This window comes from Camelus bactrianus, chromosome 11 (assembly GCF_048773025.1).
Source record: "Camelus bactrianus isolate YW-2024 breed Bactrian camel chromosome 11, ASM4877302v1, whole genome shotgun sequence".
Taxonomy (NCBI): Eukaryota; Metazoa; Chordata; class Mammalia; order Artiodactyla; family Camelidae; genus Camelus; species Camelus bactrianus.
In genome coordinates this window covers 6926046-6947195 of record NC_133549.1, presented here as the reverse complement: position 1 = coordinate 6947195, position 21150 = coordinate 6926046, and the positions used below count along the sequence as shown (strand labels likewise).

The window sequence follows — 21150 nt, the reverse complement described above, 5'->3', positions numbered from 1 at the left end:
AAAAACAAAGGTTTTTCCTCTATTTTGCAACTTACTATCTCCACATGAGTGCAGAGGGGCTAACACCCTTAACCGTCAGAGCCCGGAGAATAGGCTGAGTCCCGAGAATAGGCTCTCCTGTCTATTTCAGGCTAAAGGCAACATTGATTCACAAAAGGTGCAGCGCTGGCAAGACCGAGCCTGGAAAACAGGGCACAGTGGTTAAAACTAAAGGAACAGATCCAATATAGACTCAGGTTTGTTCTCCTCTGTTACATTGTCAATGAAGTAGAAAGAGTACCTGGGGAGGCGGGGTGTGGCCAGGGGGTTGGGCCTACCAGTGGGTCCTGCCTTGCAGGCTGCCGCAAGGCGGGTGCCTGGAGGGCACCTTCAGTTTCACTTGCCCAGCCCCCAAGGTGGAGAAAATCAAAGGCTAACTGAATAGAAGCCTCAAATAATGGAATGAGGGCTGCAAAAGATTGCTGGCCTGGGAAATTGAAAAGTAAAAACCCATGAGGCTAACCAGAGTAAAAATAAAGTAAAAAGTACAGTGGTATAAAAGAAAATGAAATCAAATAAACATATGCTGAGAAACAGTAAAAATGAGATGAAAGAGGTTGGGAGGAAGGGGTAAGGAGGTCGAGTAGAGATGGACAGTTAATGTACAACAGAAGACCAAAGGCAGTGACTGAGGGAAAGCATGAAATAAGGAATGAATACATGTTTTTGTTGTTGTTGGATTGTCTTTTTTTTCTTTTGAAGAAAAACCCAGTGGGTTGAGAGAGGAAAATAGCAGTGGGATTTTCTGAGCTCAGATTCTGGCAGATGCGGGTTTTTTGGAGCCACTGGGTAGAGCCCAGCTTGGAACTGAAGATACAGGGCGTAGAGCTTGGCTCTTTCTAAGATGCTGACCCCTCCCTGGGGGAGGTTGATCCCAGTACTGGGGTTGGCTTCCCCCTTGTGTTCTCAGGGGCACTGGTCTTCTGTGCCAAAGCCTGCAGAGAATCCCCCAAGCTGGGTCTTGCTCTGTCTTGCAAGTGGTCACCTTCATGCAGGTCTGGGCTGAATTAGCTTAGAAATCCTGGGTCAGGGCTCTATGCTGGGGAGGGAGGGAGGGAGGAAGGCATTCTTTCCTGGTACAGTATCTTGTCTGGTTTGGAGGCTTGCTTAAAGGAGCAAATTTGGGGTGGGGATTGGGCAGTGGTGGTTCTACGTGCAACAGACCGTGCCCCAGGGAATATGCCAGGGCTGCAGGCTCCTGGGAAGGTCAGGATACCAGCTGGTGCTCCCTCAGTCCAGTTATTGGCTGAGATGAGAGACGAGACGACAGAGAAAGGAGAGGTCTGCTTTATGGGATGACAAAAGTTTAAGTGACGATGATTGTGGTTTCCTAGTGGGCCACCATGTTTTCTTTTTCTTGACATTTCATCTGCAGGTTTGGTGGCAAACTACAGGCTTGCAGTAGTGTTCCCGTTAAGATTCCTGATGGGCTCAGGGTATCACTTTGCACCTCCTTTCCCAAGTGGGAAATGGGAATACCATCTCCTAGTAAGATGTAGGTGCTGAGCACAGTGCCTACCTATGTGAATATTGAATACATTTAGCTAGAATTGGTATAACTAAAGATGTTTTTAGAAAAAAATGATCACCTGTGTTGGCTAAAGTCTGTTCAAATGAAGGATTTATTGACCCACTTTTAATTTCTATGAATACATCTTTGTTTAGTGAGGATCAAACAGAGGATTGAGTCCTGGGTCTGCCAGCATCTCACCTAGCATCTTGGGCAAGTTACTCCTCTGAGCCTCAGTTTTCCCCTCTGTGAAATGGGTTTATATCGTATGACCCAGAGATTGCTAATCTCTCTTCTCCAGCCAGGTTTAGAGTTGGGGTGAACTTGTTCATCAGGTTGAGTCGCTTCCCCAGGAGTCTGGTTTAGGGGAGCCAGCTTTTGCAGTCCTTCAGGTTATCAGCTCTTAAAGGAACTGGGCTGGCCAGGATCAATAAGTCTTAAAGATTTGATGAGCCTGCTAAAGCCCCAATAATAGCCAATGTCCTTGGAAACTGGTAATCCCAACTTCAGGTGGCAGACAGGATTCAAAGAGTCTTGCCTAGAGGTAGGGGGCATAGTGCCCCAGTCATCTCTGGGGCTGCTTCCCAGCTCTAGGAGAAATGGGACCTGTGCAGAGTGCCCCTCCTGGCTAGTGAATGGCCCCTCCAGGCCATTCCAGTCTAGCAGGGAAAACTGGCTTGGCTTGGGAGTGCAGGAGGATGAGCATTAGGAGCTGAGCATCTTGGGATGGGGAAGGACCCCACACTGTGGGAGATGGAGAGGAAGGGGATACTCTGGCCAAGAGCTTCCAGGGGAAAGCCAGCCTGAGTCATAGCCCTCAGGTCACAAACTAGAGGGACCTCATCATCCAAACTAGAAACTGACAGAAGTCTCAAAACTGTCTGTCTCCTCAAAACTTCTTAGTATTTGGAAGGGGGCCTTGAGATTGGTCTCACTGCAGTCATGCTACCTCTGCCTAGCATAGTATCAAGAAAGCCTTCTAACTGGGTTAGAATTATCACATGCCTACTTTACTGCCATACTGCAGGGGTCCAATTAAGTGTGTTTGCAGAATCCCCTACCCTGTGGCTCTTGTTCTCAAGTTTGAGCCCCTAGAGGGTGAATATACTACCATGCTTCCGAGGTGGAGACAGTCCCCATAGGAACCAAACTGTTATATAATAAAATCCATCCTTTATTTATCCTGTGTCTGCAGCTGTTCAGCCAGTACATGGTAGAATTTCCAGGGAATGAGAAGGGAGACATGGAGAGTTTGTAGAGCCTGAGTGGGGCATGTTGTACAATTCGAGGCCAAGATGGATTTCTTGAGGAAGTGCCTTTGTGTGAGCACCACACTCAGCTGGACAGCTCGGCCTCCTGCATACCGGGTCAATTTTCTGTTTCTGCCCATTGGCCCCTCATCCCGGAAGCCACCTTGCCAGTCCATGTGGCTCCCTACTGTTTCTCCAAACCAGCTTTTCCTCTCCCCTAGGCTGCCCCTGCCCAGCCGAGTCAGTCCCATCAGCCACTGCAAGGGCTGCCTCACTGCTCTCCAAGCCTGCACTGGCCCCTCTCCACGGCCTCCTCCCCCATCTTTCCAAGGTAAAATTTGCCAGTGACTTCTATGCCAGGCAGCACGGGGACACACACACACGGATACACACGGACAGACACACACACACACACACACACACTTCATTTTCCTCTTGCTTTGGCTGGCTAACTAGCATTCAATGCCTGAGAGCCTCACTTCCTTCTCCTTTGGTAACCCTCACTCAGCCTTTAGAGCTGTCACCTCTTCCTGGCAGCCATCCTCTGGCTCTTCCTCCCAGGCTAGATCACAGCCCAGGACGTGCCTGTGCATATACATGGTACTTGGGGTCCTTGCCACATCTTTTAATAATCTGTTTAGCTGTCTGCCTCTCCTCTGAGTGGGGAGTTCTAGGAAAGCATCTCTGAATCTCTCATGCCCAGCACCTGATCCTGATCAAGGTAGAGGCCTTGGGGCCAGGCCAACGACAGGGCTAAGGGGTGCTCCTGGGCACCCAGGAGTGGACCCTGGTAGGAGGCTCTGCCAGGTGCTCCCAGATCAAACTTCCATGGAATCTTGGTCTGGGAACACTCAGCTGTCTCCTCCAAATCTTGGGTGTGCCATGTGGAGCCCAGTCTGTCTGAAACTTGGTGGGGGGTGGGGCGGTGGGGAATGGTGGCTACCCTTCAGGCTTGCCACCTCCTCCCAGGCTGGGGCCCAAATAGCTTACCTCTACATCTGATGGTGGTGCCTGGCCAGAAACATTCACCTAGTGGTGTAGACAGCCCCGCTCTCCACTGGCTCAGAGAAAGGAACTCTCAACCCCAGCTCACGTGTCAGAGGCTCCGTGCAGGGTTGGAGTCTGAGCAGGCCAGCCCCTTGGAAAGCTCCTCACCTCCAGGCGCTGAGGTGAGGGATGCGCTGGTTTCTGCCCATGAATTGGGCTTCAGAGTCTGAGCATCCTGCCTGACTCGCTGCTGAGCCCCAAGTTGTGGGGCAGGGGATGGGCACCTGCCAAGGTCCCAGGGGCCATCTAGGGTCCAGCCCATGGCCACAGCTCTCCTCCAGCAGTTTGGCCACCAGCGGGTCCCCTTGCATCATGGTGCCTGGCTCAGCGTCCCTCCCCATCTTTCTACTGGCTATCCTTGGCCTGGCTCCATGAGGGTCTCTGCCTAGGATGGGGGTCGTGGCGTGAGGCACTGAATGGCTGAGGTCAGTGGGCACCAGTGGGTTCTGGGAACCCCTGAGGGCAGTGCAAGTCCTACACTTCTTCGTTTTCACGTCTGGCGAACAGGGGGCGCAAGGCCCCGGGCCGCCAAGTCTCTGCCCACCGCAGCCCTGGTGGTTCCCCCCACCATCCTGGCCTCTGAGCATCCCCCAGGCTGGGAGTGAGGAGCACCTGGAGCCCTCTCCAAGCTGCGCGGGGCAAGGCTGAGACTCCACAGTCACCTGGAGTCAAGAGGATGGTGGAGGGGAGGGAGGCGGGCAGGGAGGGGAACAGGAGCGGACCAGAGGGTGGGTGGGTTGGCTTCCTCTGCAGTTTGCTCCTCGCAGGGGCCCAGACACACTGTGAGCCATGAGCCGCTGTGTGGGCCCGGCTGCCACAGCCACCACCAGATTCAGAGCAGAGGCCTGATGGCACTGGGCTGGGCTGGGGCAGGCATGCCGGGGAAGATGCACCGGGCTCAGCTCCCCAGGACTGCACCCGGACCGGCGCCTCCCTGCTCCACGCTGCCCTCAGCCTCGCCCTGCCCTGGGCAGATGAGCCGCATGCCCAGGGGACATGGAAACACTGACACTGTGACTTCTCCGCTGGATATGCCAATGCTTGTCAGGGCAGGTCGACTCTTCCACCTCGGTAGGTGCGGTGGGCAGCGGGACAGAGGCTGAGCAGGGGGGCCCCAGCGGTGTGGGGGGCACATGGCGTGCAAACTTGGCTGTTCCCTGAGCTGAGGGGCTTGGGGGTGGTGCTCCCTAGAAGGGCCAGGCCGCGCCGCCCCACGGGGGAGATGTGCATGGGCAGCTCCTTGCTCCTGAGGGCTCCCGCTGCTCCCCGAGTTTCCAGTACCCGTGGGGCCTTGTGGCCTCTGTGGACACTTAGGGCCTAAGCTGTGGGGAGCCCCAGGCTAGAGGCATATCTAGACCCTTGCTGGGCCTCAGGCAGGATAGCGCTAGCCTTTACTCTTGGGTGAGAGTAGCGGGAATCAGGGGGCAGAAAGGGCCCTGGTCTCACCAGGTTGGCAGGGCAGGATCAAAGAGGCCCAACCTGAACTGTGGGTGAACGTGGGTGGGTGGGTGTTGTCAGCGTGTGTGGCTGTGTATGTGCCTGGCACCATGTTGATGTCACTGTAAGAGAGCACTGGGGTGTGTGGGGCCATCCTAGCTTGTGTTGGTGTGTGCATGACTGTCTCTCAGCCTGTTAGAGTAGGCACAGTGTCTGCCTGTTTCCCTGGTATGTGTGTCTATGTATCTCTCATTGTGGGTGTGGGAGTGTGTGTGTATCTGATTGTGGCGATGACAGCCCAATTCTGGACAGTCCCAGAGTTTCCCAAGGCCTAGGTGTTGGGGGCTGGCAGGTGGTCTGGGGAACGAGAGCCAGGGGAGAAGCCTGGGCAGTGGTGTGTTGGGGGAGTGTGTGTGTGTAAGATGAGCAGGATGCGACCAATGGAGGGAGAACCAGGAGAGGAAAGATGAGACAGAGGAGAGGAGGAGGGGGCCTGTCGATGGGGAGTGTGTGGGAGCTGGTAGCAGCATAGGGAAATCCTAGAAAGTTGGGCAAGTTTAGGGGACTGATGGGTTGCTTTTGGGGAGCTCCTCGGCAGTAGCCTTTATAGAAGTTGGGAAAGACCAGAGAGCTGGGAGAAACTGGGGGTTGGGAGGTGTGAGAAGGCAGGAATGATGGGCCAGGCCAGGCAGGGGTGTGAGGGTTGGTGAGGGACTAGGCCTGGGCTTGGTGCGCTGCAATCCCTAGGCAGAGACCCGGGCCAAGCCTGCTTCCCAGTGGTGAGTGGTGGTGTCCGTGGGGCTTGGGTCTTGAGGTCAGTGTTGCAGCTCTGGGTATAGCGTGGAAGGGGACCTCCCTCCTCCTTCCCAGCCCCCAGCCTGGGGATCATTGGGCCCAGCCCTGGGACTGTGATGACCCTCAGGGCCTGGAGAGGAGGGAGGACTCCAGAGCTGTCCAGGCTGCAGAGCCAGGCTTTGGCGAGTCTGACTGATCTCAGGTGTAAGTGCACAGAGTTGGGCAAGGCAAGGATGCAAAGGTCCAGCTGGAGGCCACCCTGGAGGAGCTGTTCATGGTTTAAGAATGGCCCCTTCTGGGCTCAGCCTTCCTGTGTCAGGAGGCAAGGAGTCTAGGAACTTTGTCCAATACCCTCTTCCAGAGACCCCCAGTGTAATCGGAAGAAGAAAAAGCTGGGAGTGATGGAGAACAGGAGGCAGAGCCCAGGCAGCCAGGCTGGGACTGAGCTGCCTGTCATCAGTCACCAAAAGCCCCTGCATAAAGAAGCCCCTGGCACAGGAAAGCCACCGCGGACCTGCTTGCTCTGTTCTAGGCCAGCAGGGCAGAAGGAAGTCATCGATCCATTTTTGGGATAGGGGCCAGGGCCATTGGCCTGCGGGGAAATTTTCTGGCTCCTGGGATGACATTCCTGTGACCATGTCAGGGCCTTTAGGTGCTGCCTGAGGTCATGCCGGCTTGGCTCAGTCCATTCTGTGAGGCATGGCTCATACATGAGGTGGCTTGGTTGTGAGAGACTTGTGTGACCTGGTGGCAGCATGTGCCATGTGCATGTGTAACTCACGTCAAGTGTGTTGGCCTATGGGGGCGGGTGTATTTCTGTGCTGGTGGACCAAGGAGAGCCTTAATCTCTCCTACCCGGCTGGAACTCCAGCCCAGAACTCCCACCACCTGGCAACCTGCAGTCCTGCGAGCACCTAAAGGCCAAAGGTGGAGGTGGGGTGGGGAAGGAGAGCCCCTCTCTAGGCCTGGTCGTGACCCCTCCTCTCCTCCAGGTGCCATGTTCCAGGAGAATGTGGCCAAGGACGACAGGGCATTTCCAGCTGGCCGCAGCAGACCTGAGCCTCAGCGATGACATCCTGCAGAGCTAGAAGATCACCTGCTCCGTCAAGGTCATCGAGGTCAACAACCCTTTTCAGGCCCTGCAGGAAGGTGAGTGGCTGGCCCCTGTGCCCAGGGTTAACAGGGGTGGGGCCTGCCAGGCGGCACAGCACTGGAGACCAGCGGGGTTGTTACCAGCTGGGCTGCGCAGGGACCCCAGTGCCCCTGGGCAGTCGCTGTGCTACACAAGGTGCGCGCTCCCTCCCTGGCCCACCAAAGCCATGGCACAGGGAGTGCTCTGCCCTGTGGGACTGGAGTGGAGAGCTTGTGAGCAGGTGAGCTCAGCTCCTTTTGGACCATGTCACAGGCATGTGAGGCTCGTTTCCAGCTCCGTGGGCCAGTGTGTGTGCCCAGCGCTGGTGGCACAGGTGTGTGTGGCTCAGGGCCCTCTTTTTGTTGTGTTTGTGGGTGGGTGTGTCTGTGCGCCGGGTGTCTGGGGTGGTGCCCCTCCCCTGACCTGGGTGGGCTGGTGTCTTCTTCGCTGCCTATGGAGGAGCCTCTGGCACCCAAGCCCGTGGTCTCCCCTCTCAGGAGCACAAGCCTGGAGGCACAGCATTTCACGGCCCCTCTGTGCTTTGGCCTGCCTTTCTCGGCTGCCCTTCTCTGGTTTTGGAGGAACCAAGCTCTCTTGCCTTCCCTGCCTGGGCCAGAGGTGGGCGCTGTTGGACCAGGGAAGGAATGGAGTTGGGCCAGGCCAGGCTTGGGGGTGGGGGGTGGGAAGAAGAGCAGGGGAGCAGGGAAGCAGGTTGATGTTGATCGCGTGACTCACAGGGAGGCTGCCTGCAGCCACCTGTGTGGGCGGGGCTCTGGGAACCCTTGGCCGCCACTGCACTGAACTGCAGTCTTGCTGCAGCCTTACGCTTCTGAGTGTGCGTCGCGGACAGAACCCAGCCAGCCTGGCCCGGCCCCTGAACAGCTGGCTGTAGAGCCCATAACTTGCTCTATTTGGTGGGCAGGGGTCAGGCAGAGCCAGTTTCAAATCCCAGCTCTGTGACTGATCTGCTGTGTGATCTTAAAAGGTCACTCACCCTGTCCAAGCCCCAGTTTCAGTGTCTGTGAAGTGGGGCTACCTCAGCGTTGTGGTGGTGGGTCTAGAGAGGTAATGTACACACAGCAGGAAGCAGGCTGTTGGCAAGCAGCCATCCCTGGGGAGCCCAGCAGCGGTGTGCTGAGCCCCGTGCTGTAGTTAAGGGTTTGAGCGGTGGCACATTGTACCCTAAGTAGGCCTTGATTCTCTTTATGTCCTGGCTACCATTCACTCTGTTCTCCTGTTCCCTGGACAAGAATACATGACACCCCTTGGTCTCTGGGCCCTGCCTGGTTCTACCAACCCCCAGGTCAGGGCAGAGACATGGACCCTGCTGGCTAGACACCGTCCTCCCCAGGCCCTTGGCTAGAGCTCTTGGCTCAGTCTGTCCCTGTGCCGGCCCTGACGCGGCCTGAGCCCCTGCAGGCTCGGCCCGGGCCTGGCCTGGCAGGCGGTCTCCGTGCTCTCTTTTCCGTACTCAGCCCTCCTGCTCGGTGCCAAGGCAGAGGCATTAGGCCTTGCCTTAGCTCTGCTCCTGGCCTGGGGCTGGGGGCTTTTTTCCATCCTTTTGTCTGAGTACCCAGAGGCCTAGGAGGAAGGGCGGGGCCACACTCTGGGCCCTCGTCTGGGTTCTGGGCCCGAAGCTCTGAGACCTGAACTTCGCACTGGGCTGGGCTCCTGGGGCGTGTCACAGTGGTGCCCATCTTGGGAGGCCGGTGCCAGGAGCTGAGGGGCCCTGACTTGGTTCCACCCCAGGGTCCTGGCTGCCTTCCCTGTCATGGCTGCAGACATCAGGTGCTGCTCCGCCTCAGTCCTGGGTGGTTCCAGGGCACCTGCCCTCACTGGCCTCTTCCTCCTTCCCTCCCTCCCTCCCAGGCTCTTACTGAGGGGGTTGGCCTCCCACTGCCTCAGGGCCCACACGTGTGGGGTGAGATCCCTGCAGCTCCAAGGGCCCTTACACTGGGATACAGTGGCCTGAGGCTCTCTCCACCCCACAGCCCTTTAGATGTTTAAAGACAGCCACTGTGCCCTCAGACTTTTTCAGGCTTCACATCCTGCAGCTTGAATAGTTCTCTTTCAGTTCTCTTTTGGAATTGTTCATTTTGTCCTTGCCCCTCTGAACACACAGTATCCCTGATATCTCTTGGTAGGGGACTTAATTTGCTGACCTCAGCTTTCCTGCCTCTAAGATGGGGACAGTGGTCCCTCCCTTAACAGGTTGTTTCCAGGACCAAATGAGGTAAGGACAGTGGAGAACTTAGCTGGTGCCTGGCACTAATCAGTAAAAGCCCCTGGATGGATAACAGGGCAGATGGACACGTGGGACCTCTGTTCTCTGAGACCCCCTCAAGCTCGGGGTCCCACGGCATGTGGGGTTTGTTGCATTTATAGCTGCCCCGTCCTGCCACCTCATGCCGGCCTTTCCCTCCTGGTCAGCTTCTGGATTTGAAGTCCTCTCCTGGCAAGAAATGATAGGAGCTGATGGCACAGCCTCTCCCGGGCAGGGGCCACTTCCACGGGGGATGCTGAGGCCCAGCACTAAGGCTACGGTCACACCGAGGGGGTTTCCCGTGCTCACCGTCTGGAGTGGGGAATAGTTTTGGGGGACCCACTTCTGGAAGGTGTTTCCCCTCCTGAGCTGTTCTGTCAGGGGCTCAGGGCCACTGGTCTGTCCGTCCCCTCTGAGATGTGCCTGTGGGGCTGGGAGTGGGTGGTGATGGAAGGGAGGTTACCCAGGGGAAGCAGATGCTCACCCTGGGCTCCGGGTGCTGGCCTTGGGGGCTGTGTGGGCTGATTGCTGTCTGGGTGTTGGGTGTGAGCAAGGAACTGGGTTTCTGGTCTTCTGTTTTTAACTGAAGTGTAGTTGATTTACAATGTTGTGTTGGTTTATTTTGTGCAGCATAGTGATTCAGTTATGCATGTATATTCTTTTTAGTTATAGGTTATTACAAGTTAGTGAGTACAGCTCCCTGTGCTCTACAGCAGGACCTTGTTGTTTATCTGGTCTGTATGTAGTAGTTTGTGTCTGCTCATCCCACACTCCCAATTTATCCCTTCCCTCTGCTTTCCCCCTGGTAACCATAAGTTTGTTTTCTGTGTCTGTGAGTCTCTTTCTGTTTTGTAAAGAATTTTACTTGCATCTGGGTTTCTGTTCTTGTCCCCACCTGGGAATCCTCTGGCGGGCTTGGGAGACCCCCTCCCTGGCCTCAGTTTCCACATGTGTGAAATGGGGATGATGACTTGGGGAAGGGAAGCGGGAGGAGGAGAGAGGAGCAACTGGAGGTGTGGGGCCTGCGAGCCTGGCTGCTCGAGCTGCCGACAGCATTACCCCCGCACCCCTGCAGGAGGTGGTGAGTGGTGCCCATTTGCAAGGAAGTAGCTACCAACCCTCCCGTGTTGGCCTCTGAGGAAGCAGGAATTAGAACCCTCCTGGTGAGCCAGGGCCGAAGGGGCTTTGAAGCTCTGTGTTATTATTGATGGAGTCCTCATTTGGAGCATCCTGGGGAGCACAGCTCGGGGGTCCAGCTGTGTCAGGCTGCTTAGCTCCTGGAACTTCATTAAAGGGAGGACTGTGGGTCTGTTACGAGTATCAGCTCCCACTGAGCAGTGCTGGTGAGTGCTCCAGGGGAGCTTCTAGATGGCGGGGTGCAGCTAGCTGGACAGGGACTGCATGCCAGCTCTGCTCCAGCCTTGCCTCTGGGGCATTCTTTAGGAAGCCCTCCCTGGCTGCTCTGTTCCCTGAGGGAGCTGGGGCCTTCGCTCTGTGGCCATGCCATCCTGCCCATCTCCCCACATGTCTTAGGGGTCACCTGTGGGGTCTGGGAACGCAGGCACCATTTGTTCTGCCTCTCACGACTCCCAGCAATGCAGGAGCACAGCGAGTGTTTGTTGAGTGGCTGTGTGACTGTACCTGTGGCATGTACACGTGTGGGCCTGCAAACACACAGGAGTGTCGCCTGTGTGTCCTAGTGAGCTCCCCGGCATAACACCTGCAGATGGGCTGAGACCCTGGTGGTGGGAGGGTCCAAGGATCGTCTGCTTAGAGAGCCCCTTCCTGTCAGGACCCCACTTCTGTGACAAGGAGGCTGAGCTACATGCCCTGGGTGATGTGGAGTTTCTGCCTCACATGTCTGAGAGGAAGCTATTGCCCCCTTGTGTGCTTGCGGGACTGCTAAGTTGGACCACCTGAGAATACCGCCCCCCAGCCTCACATCAGGGAATCCTGCCGAGGGTCTGAAGTCACTCTCCGTGTTAGTTATGTTAGTCATGTGGGTGTCAGGAACACCTGTACTGGCCTAAGCAAATAGGGATATTTATCAGGCCATATAGTGGAAAAGGCCTCAGGCTGTGTAACTTCAGGCGTGGCTGGATTCAGGGGCCCAAATGGTATCCTTGGGACATTGCCTCCTTTTCCTCACCCTGCCCCTGCCTACCTGGGGGTGGGCCTCCCTCCCAGCCAGCCTTACCCATTCAGGCCCCCAGGCTGTTGCAGGCTCATGTCTAATCAGCCCAGCCCCCTGGCCCTGCCCCACGGGAAGAGGGAGACTGTTTAACAAGAGCCTCCCAAGTGTCCCAGGATTGCTGCTCATGGGCCCGGCATGGAGACAGTCTACTCCCAGACCAGTCCTGGTGCCAGGAGAGTGGGATGCCAGTCCCTGAGCTGAGAGCGAAAGGGGCAGAATGGATGTGGGCGGTGTCATCTGAAGAAGAGAAAGGAGGCTGGGTCCACCCAACATGAGCTTGCCCTCCACCTCCTCTTTGCTGCCCCCTGGAGGTGAGAGCAGCCACGCTGCATGGGGCTTCTCTGCCCACCAGGTGCTCTGGGGGTCGGGATTGGACTGGAGGCTGTGCGGCCACACTGGTGATGAAACCTTTCTGCACAGTGGATTCCAGACCTCAGACTTCGAGGACTTCAAAGCTCTCTGGGGGCGGGCAGCATTAGGAAGGAAAGAGGCAGGCTTTGAGCTCTGTTCTGTGCTCATGGGGGCAGGTAGGAGACCAGATGGGGGCTGGGCAGTGCGGGAAGGCTTTTGGGGGGAGAGACACTTGCACTGGCCCAAAGGTCATGAGGCTTTGAGTAAAAGATATGAGTGTTTCAGGCTCATAGGAAAGATTGAGCTGAGCTGGGCAGTGAGGGAAGGGTAGGGACCAGCCTGGTGGGGCAGGGGCTGGGAGGGGTAAAGAAGGGAGAGGACCCTGGGTCTAAGCCCCTCCCCCCAGGTGTCCTGAGGGTCCCTGTGGATGTGGTGTGACTGGGACCTCCCTTCACACCCTTAAGTCCTGAAGGGAGGAGGACCTGATGGCCAGGAGTTGGAGCACACTGCTCTGTGGCCTCCTCCAGGTCCTGGGGTGTCTGTGTCCTTCCCCTCAATGTGTGTGATGTCACCATCTTATTCCCAGGAGGGGGGTGGGTGGTGGGTCTTGGCCTTACACACCGTGCCCCCACTTTATATGTAGCCACAACCCATAACCTTGGCTCCAGACTCAGCCTTTCCCACCTGGGAGGATCTTTCCTATCCCCACACCCTGTTGTGGGCAGGGCTGTCTGCTGACTTAGGGATGGCTCATTTGTGGTCACCCCTGAGAGCTCACCCAGGTTCCAAAGGAGGGTGAGAAATCCCAGGTTGGCAGCGAGAGACCTGGCTTTGCCCCATACCCCAGGCCAGCTCTGCTCCTCCTTCTGTCTGGTGGGGACTCTGCCCCAGGCTACTGTGGACCCTGGGGGGCTGGACTGACCATGGCAGAATTAGGAGGGCAGGAGGGAGCTGCCTTATTGACAAGGGCTCCCACATCCTCCTGGGCAGGTTCTGTCCTGCTCTGAATAATTGAATAGAAATCCTCCACACCATGAGGCAGAGCTCTCAGGGCTGCCTAATCTCGTTAAGAAGTCTCCTGACAGTCTCATTAGGTGGCTGGATGCTCAGAGAGGTTTATCTCTGCCACAGGGTGGTTAGGCCCCAAGTGTGTGGACCTGGGATCAGGCCCCTACCCCACTGCCCTCCAAACTCAGGCTTAGGCAGAAGTGGTGCTTCACAGCTCTGCCAGCCACCAGCAGTTCTTACTCAATCAGTTATGGTTTGCTGGGCTTAATTACTTTAAAATTATTAATTTCAGCTGGAGAAAGCAGGCAGTGGAGGTGGAGGAAGCAATGGGGCCCTCCTTAGGGCCGTGAGGCTGGTCAGGGCTGATGGGATGGTTTCCAGCTGGGCCAAGACCACTCTCTGGGAGAGCTCTGGCAGGCTGCCCATCCTGCCTGCCGGGTGTGGCAGGGACAGACAAGTGGGCTAAGAGTATGATCTGTGCCACAGGAGAATGTAGCCAGCCCAGGGGCCCTGGGAGCACAGATTGGGTGCCTAATCTTGTTTGGGAGCAACCATGGGAGGCATCCTGGAAGAAGTGACTCCTGAGCTGGGTCTTGAGGTGGGTATTCAGAGGCTTGATCAGACTAAAGATCAAGATGTTTGATGAGACCATAGGTATTGGTGTGCTGTTTCATGAAATGACACAAAGTCAAGCTGTCTGTCTATTTTTGAGGTGTTAGCAGCAATGATGTTCAGTGCTTATTACATTGGTTAATCCATTTGGGGGTGAGGAATGATGATATTCTAATTACATCATTTCTTTTTTATTTATCAGCTGGTTTAATTTTGTAAAGGGACACTTCCCTTCATCTACAGCCACCCATTGAAGCAGTTCATAGAGGAAAGGCAGGTTAGATGCTTCTTTCTTTTCATTTATTAATCCCATTATTAAGACAATGAATTACTACCCTGACATCCAGCAAAGATGACAAATTAATTTTAAAAACCAAGATGAAGTCAAGGATTAAAACCTATTTGATGGATTATAATGCACTACAGTTATTGTATTTGCTGATGTTCAAACTGTCTCATCTTGTCACCAGTTGGAACCACTTCAGGTTAACTCTTAAGTCCTTTTGATGTGACCCTAGAAGTCTGAAAGTTTCCTTGATATCTGGTTTGCCAAGATGTTTCAAGCTCTTCTTGTATGTTTCCTGCCCAGGACTAGAATCAGTCATTTCTACAAGCAACCTTAGTTTCTTTTAGTGGGAAATAATATTGAATACTAAATATTTGATATTGGTATCCCCCCTGCTTCTGGCTTGATGATTGTTTCTAGGTCTTTTCAGTGCGAAGTGCTAGATAGTACATATATGGAAAAATTCTCTGGTTGTTTATACAGATACATCCAATTCAAATTGAGAACTGTTAAGATTTTTACTTAACCTCTTCTGTGACATCTGTTTCTGCTTTCTTCCTCACTGGCAAATCTGATTCTCAAAGGCACAGGTAATAATTGAATTAGAATATCCAGCTAGTCATTTGTTTCACCTCAATTGATGCACACCCAAGTTCAGATGAAAAATATCCGTAATACCATGTAAGACCTCACTGAGAGAAACTGAACAACAGGAATAAATGGGATGACATTCCATCCAATGGATTTGAAGAGTTAATATTGTTAAAAAATACCCAAAATGACCTACAGACTTAAGGCAATCTTTAATATAATGCAATGGCATTCTTCACAGAAATAGAACAAACCATCCTAAAAATTGTATGGAAACACAAAATACACTCGATAGCCAAAGCAATCCTGAGAAAAAGAACAAAGCTGAAGGCATCACATTCCCTCATTTCAAATGATATTACAAAGCTATAGTGATCAAAACAGTATGGCATTGCTATAAACACAAACCAACAGATGAATGGAACTGAATACAGAGCTCAGGAATAAACCTATGCATATATCATCAGTTACTTCAGTCAATTTACAACAGATGGTTAAGAATATACAATAGGGAACAGACACTCTTCAGTAAATGCTTATGAGAATGCTGGACAGCCACAAGCAAAAGAAAGAAACCGAGCCACCATCTCAAACCATCCACAAAAATTAACTTAAAATAGATTCAAGCCTTGAATGTAAGATCTGAAACTGTAAACCTTCTAGGAAAAAAAAAATGGCAGTCAGCTTCTTCATGTCAGCCTCAGTGATAATCTGCCTCCAAACCAAAGGAAACAAAAGCAAAAATAAACAAGTGGGACTACATGAAACTCAAAAGCTTCTGCACAACAAAGGAAACCAACAAATAAAAAGCTCCCTGTGAATGGGAGAAAGTGTTTGAAAATCATAATTGACGTGTGGATAATATCCAAAACATGTGAGAAATCATATAAATAAATAGGAAACAAAAAATAAACAAGCTCTATGATTATAAAATGCATAGAAGATCTAAATAAATACTTTTTAAGAAAGATATACAGGTGGCCAGTAGGTACAAGAACAAAAGCTCAAAGTCACTAATCATCAAGGAAATGCTAATGAAAACCACAATGAGACATCACCTCACAGTGAATACAATGGCTATTATATATATTTTAAAAAAGCCCAAGACCTAACAAATATTGGAGAGGATGTTGAGAATAGGGAACCCTTGGGCACTATTGATGGGAGTGTAAGTTGGTGCAGTCACTATGGAATACAGAATGGAGTTTTCTTAAAAAATTAAAAATAGTACGACCAACAAACCTGCTATCCACTTCTGATATTTATCCAAAGAAAAGGAAAACACTAACTTTTTTCTTAAAAATTGAAGTAGAGTCAGTTATAATGTGTCAATTGCTGGTGTACCATTCAATGTCACAGTCATGCATGTAAGGAAAACACTAACTTGAAAATATATATGTACCCCTATGCTCACTGTAGAATTATTTATAATAACCAAGATATAGAAACTACACAAGTGTATGATGACAGATGAGTGGATAAAGAAATGGTGATACAGGTGTACAATGGAATATTATTCAGCCAAATAAAAGAATGAAATCTTGCAATGTGATAATATGGAAGGACTCCAAGAGCATTATGCTCAATGAAATAACTCAGACAGAGAAAGGCAAATACTGGAGGATTTCACTTATATGTGGAATTAAGAAAGAGATCCAAGCTCATAGATAACAGAGAACAGACTGGTGGTTCCAGAGGCAGGAGGTGGGTGTGGTGAAATGGGTGAAGTTGAAGAGGAACTATCTTCCAGTTTTAATACAAATGACGCATGGAGATGTAAGAAGCAGCATGGTGACCATACTTAGTAATATTATACTGCATATTTGAAACTGGCTAAGAGAGTTGACCTTCAAAATTCTGAGAAAAAAAATTGTTTACACATGTATTGTGATGTTAATCTAGACTTCAAATAGGGAAAAACAAACCTGACTCCATATTGATCTGTTTCTTTGATTTCAACCTTTGTATTCTATTGCTTTTGCTACAAGGTAATCACTAAAAGAATGTTGCCTCTAGCATGAAATGTACAGGAGAGCCTATTCTCAAGGCTCTCTCTCTTAAAGAACACCTTTCTATTCATGTAGAAATAAAAAAGTTGCAAAACAGAGAAAAACATTGGTTTTGTGGAGATTTATAGGAACATTGTGAGCAGATCTAAAGCAGCAATGAAAGGATCAGGTACTTGGAGGTTTGTACCAACCAACAACAACCCCTTCCCTTTTAGTATAAAAGAAACCTGAATTCAAACTTGAGTAAGAAGGTTTTGTGAGACACTAGTCTGCTATTATCTCCGTCGGCTGGCTTTCTGTATAAAGTTGCTATTCCTTGTCCCAGCGACTCCTCTTTCAATGTATTGGCCTCTTAAGTGGCAAACAGTACCAGCTTGGACTCATTAACTGACTTATTGTGATTACTTCACAGTGTATACAAGTATGGAATCATTATGTTGCTCATTTGAAACTAACTTAAGTTGTGTGCCAAGTGTACCTCAAAAAACAAACAAACAGAAAGCTATGGTATCCTAGCACAAATATAATATAGAACTAGCTGTGACTGCTGAAAAGTTCAAACTTTTGTTGCATCACATGTCAGGTCTCTCCTCCCGCTTCCCCCCATCTTGTTTGTACCATTTCTACATTCTCAGAACATAAAGCCATTAACAGATAGGCTGGGACCTGGGACCCTTTACCCAAGGGCTTGTGTTGATTTTATGGCAGAAAACCCAGTGACACCATGTCTGCTACAGGGCCAAGTACTGTTTGTCCTCTGTCTAGGATGTATATTTCTATATTCTGTATACTTTTTAGTTTTTAAAATGTAATTTTATAAGGAAGCAAAATAAGGTGGCAACAGTTGATCTTTTTCTCTTTTCTCTAGTCTCCTACAAAATCTGTATATAGTGCCAGACATTGGACCCATCCAGACTGAGAACTACCTGGGCCACCGGGAGTAAAACCTCAGACTGTCACAGTAAGTGAGCTGTAAGTGTCTTTCTGAGATTCCTACTAATGTTTGGGCATCGAAATTGCATCTGGCCAAGGCAGGGCCTGGGCTGTGAGGGCAGGTGCGAGAGATGGGGAATCAGATTTCTTTGCCAAAAGATATCTATGAGGGACCCTAGGGGAGGAGCAGGGCAGCTCTGTGAACCGGGTCTTACTGGATGTGGAGTCTCCTCTCTCGCACTCCCCCTGAGCCCATCCCGGTCTCTGTTGTTGTCGTGGGGCACCTGCCGTTCCTGCAGGGAGATGGAGCAGGGACTCCATGGACCAGGTCCTGTCCCATCTCCTGTGTGGGGTCCTGCAAACACAGTGCCCAGCAGCCAGGCAGAAACCTCAGAGCCCTGTTAGGCTGTCTTGGCTGGTTCTGGATCTACAAGACATCTCCAGTCCAGACACACACACACACAACCCTATGCACAGATCTCGATCAGAGACTAAAAAGCTGACAACCTGAGAGCCTTGGATTCCCATTGGTACAGATTAGAAGCCCCTCAGGAGTCCTCTCTCCCCCCTGCCAGCCCTGTTCTTGGGTGTGCCATGACAGGACCACCGGGTTACCAAGTGTTCAACAACCTGTTCTTGCCCAGAGGGGACACCTCCCCTCAAGTAACCTTTTCCCCACATGGAGATGAGGGGAAGTGGGCCTGCCCAGGGAGGGCTCCCAGAGCTGACTGGTCCCAGACTGGCCTGCTCCAAGCCACCCTGTTACCGTAGGCGACCTCCTTATAATATACCAGAGGTGTTGGGGCTGAGGGTTCAATAAATGCCTACAGCCTCTCAGAAACCTCTCACTCCAGGATTTCCTGAATGAGAAGCCCTGTGAGGTAGTGAAACACATGGAGAACATGTTTCTCTGTGAACTGTCTCTAGCCAAGTGAGCTGGCTCTGGGGCCGTCATTAGAATGTGGGTGCCTGGTAACCAGGTTCCATTTCTGTTGGGGTCTTTGGTCAAGGAAGTGACATCACTTTCTGGGGTCCACTTCCTTGACCCCCCTCCTCAGACAACACCTCCACACACAGCCCTCTGGGCTGCTGCCTGCTCACCCCCTTCTCCTCACAAACCCACCTCTTCCACAGTTACAGCAGCCCTGCCCTCTTCACGGCTCCCAGGGAGGCTCTGTGTGCAGCTGTGAGGAGAGGACCTGGCTTCGAGACTCAGCAACTCATTCCTACCTATTCCTCATCTTGGATTTATCCTGGTGTTTCTCCAGGATGGTCTCCCCATCTGCACAGTGGGGCTGATTCTAGTCGTACTTCTAGGGACGTCCTCAGGCGCATGCGGGATAAGACCTGAGAAGTGTGGGGGTGGTGTCACCTGTAGGCGATGCCTCCAACCACAAGTTTTGTCTTATTACCACCTGCACATCTGTTCCTCTCCTGATCCCACCCCACAGTCCTTATTTAATGTCACTGTGCACGTGTGTCTGTGTGTGTGTGTTTCTGTGTGTGTGCTTGTGCACATGTACAAGCCAGTGCTCACTCTCTGTGTGGCCAGCAGAAAACTCCCCCCACGTGGGAGGGTTGGGCAAGAGCTTCCTGAGGTCTGAGGGTTTCTAATTTCCAAAGCAAACCTGAGGAAAGGGGTCCAAGCCTTGGCCAGCAGGTCAGAGCCCCGTGACCCCAGGCCATGCAGGCAGCAGCGGCTGGAGCTGGGGTCACAGACTCACACAGTCTGGTTCCACTGTCCACACTCAGAAGCACAGTGCTGGGGGCAGGGGGACTGTCCCCTTCATGGGCACACAGCCTGGCAGGGTCATCTTCTCTGGCTGGACACACAGTGTTCCAGGGACAGATGGGCAGTTGAGTGGTTGCTGTCACCAGAGAGATCTGACAGTCTCATTTGGTGCTGCCTCTTATGTTCCTGTCCTCAAATCCCTCTCCCCAAGTTCCGACCCCAGTATAAACCGACACCTTCCCCAGGAACAACAGGATTTTTATCCACTGGAGTAAGAAGACCCTCAGTCTCAGTGGAAATTCCCTGGTAATCAGCTTCTCCCAGTGATTTCATGAGGAAAGTGTATCAGATTTGATCTAATCTCAGAAGTGTCTAAGGTTCAGTTAGCCCCAAACTGCCTTCTGGAAATCTCCTCCCACCCATTCCCCTGTCCATGCTGCAGCTTCATCTCCCCACCTGCTCAAACCAGAACCTGGGGCCCTGTCTGCTCCCTCTTTCTTCCTCACCCTACATGCAGTCAGCTCCTCCCCTGTCCCTGGGTCCCAACTCCAAGTGAGTTCATCACCTCTCTGCATGTCCCTCCCCTCCCTGTCCAGGCCACCACTGACACTGTCCTGGATTCATGCTCTCTGCTTCCCTTTCTCACTCCCTCTGACCCAAGAGAGGGATGTTTAAAAGACAAATCTGTTCCTGTCACTCTAACACACAGGGAACCTCTCAGAGGCACTATGGGGAAAAGCCCCAATCCTCAGCCAGACCTGAAGGCCCTCCTCCTGCCAGCAGCCCACCTGGCCTTGCTCCCCTCAGTCCAGCCACTCTGGCCTCTGTCTGTTCTTCCAAGAACCACCCCCTGCCCCACCTTCAAAAGCCCTAAGCTGGGAGCATATTGAGCACTTTACCTGGATGACTCCTCCTTCAGGTTTAGCTCAAATGCTGGGTGTTGGTCTGCCCTGGGCCCTCAGCTCCTCCCCCAGGGCTCTTTCCATCAACCAGGGAGTCGTTATTGTAGTCTGCTGGGCCCCATGGTTGGTTTGGGGAAATTTCAGGAACCTAAGATCCTGGGCAAACTCCCAGTCCCTAGCCCTGTGACTCCTCATGCCACTAGCTTGCAGGTGACCCAGAGGGCTGTCACCCCATGTCAACCTTGGAGAAAAGGCCCTGGAGCCCTCCAGAGCCCCTCCCTGTGGGTTTTCCAAGGGGAATTAAAGGGAGGAGCAAGCCAGAGCAGTGGGTGGGGCTTTCAGATCCTGACCTCATCACAAGCCCAGCTCTTTAGTTTCCTAAGCTGGTCTTCCAGGGCTCAGGGCTCCTAGTCTCACCTGGGTGCAATCCTCTCTTCTTTTGTTTTACGATGTGACAGGTACAACTTGCCTGGCACTCTTCCAGGCACTGGCAATACTGCAGTGAATGAAACCTACAGAGCCTGTCTGCTTGGAGCTTACAGTCCAGCGAGGGCAGAGTGATCATTAATATGTTTACATCTCTGTTGGATCTGACCCCTGCCCCCTCCCTCCAGCTGCTACCCCATCTCTCCTTCCCTTTAAAGCAGACACTGTCAGAGGCTTGTCTAGAATCTGCTCTGATGGAATTATCTGTCTTTGAGAAGAGCATTCTGAGTGGAGCAAACAGCAAGCCACAGGGGTGTTCAAGGTATTCAGATAGTCCAGGGTGCTGGGGTGGGTGGCAGGGCAGCAGGGATGAGGCCTGGGAGGGAACCCTAGAGAGAGGTGTGCTTCTGCTCTGCATGAGGGGGAGGCAGGAGGGCTCTTGGCCCAGGAGTGACAGGATAGACACCCAGTAACTGAGTCCCTGTGGCTGCTGTGGCTGAGAACAGACTGCAGGGGACAAGAGAGGGGCCCTGGGTCCAGGCAGGGGTGATTGTGCTGTCAGGAGACCAGGGTGGTGCTGGTGGATGGGTGAGAAGAGGCTGGATTCCAGGTCTCAGCTGAAGCTAGAGAGGT

The 21150-nt window shown here is 52.5% G+C and overlaps 1 long non-coding RNA gene across 3 annotated transcripts in view; it reads left to right on the top strand.

Moving 5' to 3' along the window:
* The window catches only part of LOC141579019 (uncharacterized), a 70854-nt gene that overhangs the window by 18955 nt on the left and 30749 nt on the right, over positions 1-21150 (top strand). For 2 of the 3 annotated variants that reach the window (XR_012509899.1, XR_012509897.1), the window contains exons 2-4: positions 7071-7227; positions 13841-13915; positions 17393-17496. This is a non-coding gene — a long non-coding RNA (uncharacterized LOC141579019). The remainder of the gene's footprint in view (positions 1-7070; positions 7228-13840; positions 13916-17392; positions 17497-21150) is intronic. The other variant, XR_012509898.1, reaches the window with a different exon arrangement.